This window comes from Strix uralensis, chromosome 22, assembly GCF_047716275.1.
Source record: "Strix uralensis isolate ZFMK-TIS-50842 chromosome 22, bStrUra1, whole genome shotgun sequence".
Taxonomy (NCBI): domain Eukaryota; kingdom Metazoa; phylum Chordata; class Aves; order Strigiformes; family Strigidae; genus Strix; species Strix uralensis.
In genome coordinates this window covers 5,278,843-5,280,369 of record NC_133993.1, presented here as the reverse complement: position 1 = coordinate 5,280,369, position 1,527 = coordinate 5,278,843, and the positions used below count along the sequence as shown (strand labels likewise).

Here is a 1,527-nt window from a genome sequence, read left to right as displayed (position 1 = left end):
CTGTGCCCGTCGGCCACGGTGGATATCCCACAAGGGATCCATCAGCACGGAGGGAGAGGGGCCGACAGATCCCCCAGCTTGGCTCTGGGGGTCTTACAGGCCAAAAGAACAGAAGACAAGAAAGAGATGCGAGGGGGTAGAAGGCAGAGGAGTTAGACTTTGGCCATGTTTTCAGAGAGACCCTGCTGCCCTCCCTTGGAAGGACGCTCAGCCTCTCTGAAATCACTGGCCAGGAGCTCTGTCCTCAGTCCAACATGAGCTTCTGGGTTCCTGGGGTCGTTGTCCGGGCTGTCATCAGTGGGTTTAGCAGGGGGGGCATCTTCTGCCGCAGTAGCGGCTGGTAATGCAGGAGAGGTCAAAGCCCCCAGAGTTGATGGGCACTCCGTCACAGCTGAGGATGCTGCCAACGGCAGCGGAGGTGGAGGATCCCACAACGGTGTTCTGTGGGTAGGAGCTGAGGATGGGGCCAGGCAGGGTCACCACCACGGGGGAGGGCTGGATGACGATGGTGGAGTTCTGGCACTGCCTGACACAGGGCTCATTGCAGCTGTTGGCCAGCGGGGTGGGGCCACAGGGCCGGCAGCAGGGCTCGCAGGGCTGGCACTGGTCACAGCAGGACATGTCTTGAGTTGTACCTGGGAGTGAAGTCAGGAAGGAAGAAAAATATGGGGATGCATGAGGAAAAGCTTGTCACTGCAGTATGAGGCTGTGCAGAGATGTATGAGGGATTCTTGGACTCGTCCTGCCAGAGTCCAGAAAGAGCCAGCAGCTCCTATGTGGCTGCTGTCTACACCTGAGTACAGAATTCACCTCAGTACTGTCCTAGACTCCCTCCAAGCTTAATCTCTCCCCACTCCCCTCTCCCATGTAGAGCAGCCCCAAGATCCAGTATAGAACAAAGCCAGTCTCAGCTGACAGGTTCACTGAAGTGAGACCTCTTCTGTGAGAAAGCAGAGAAGGAGAAGGGGCCTCAGACTCACCTGGTTCTCAAGGAGAAGGAGGCAAGAGAAGTGGATGAGAGAGTGAGGAGCTGGGCTGGCTTTTATCCTGGACCTTTACTGCCCCAGGCTGACAGAGGCATCCCTTGTAGAGGTGGTGATTTTCTGACAAGCTCATCCTGAATGCAAAACATCCTGCCTAATGCTATGGGATGCGTTTTGGTTTCCGGAATCGCTGTCTTTTCATTTCCTGCTTGAAGTACATTCCCCAGTGAAGGCATCTTTTGCATGACAGGATGAGAGGCCCAAACATTTCTGGAGCAAAACACGTCAGCATGAGACTCACCTCACATCCTGGAGGAGTCCAATGAAGGACCCTCAAGGTATACTGAACAGCTGGCTTAGACAACACACACAGACACACAAACATACTCACGTGCACACACTGAAATCTAGACCTCTAGTCATTCAGAGTTAGTTCAGAAGACTCAAGACAACCAAAGAGAGACATATACACTGTCCACACAGGTGTTGGAATGCACAGATTTGTCTTCTGCAAGCCCTGTTTTCAAGGGTTCCGTGTGGCTGA

At 54.0% G+C, this 1,527-nt stretch overlaps 1 pseudogene; it reads right to left on the bottom strand.

The window, feature by feature from the left end:
* Positions 1-303: 303 nt before the first annotated feature.
* On the bottom strand, positions 304-1,116 carry LOC141953319 (feather keratin Cos1-2-like; annotated as a pseudogene).
* Between the last annotated feature and the right edge of the window lie 411 nt (positions 1,117-1,527).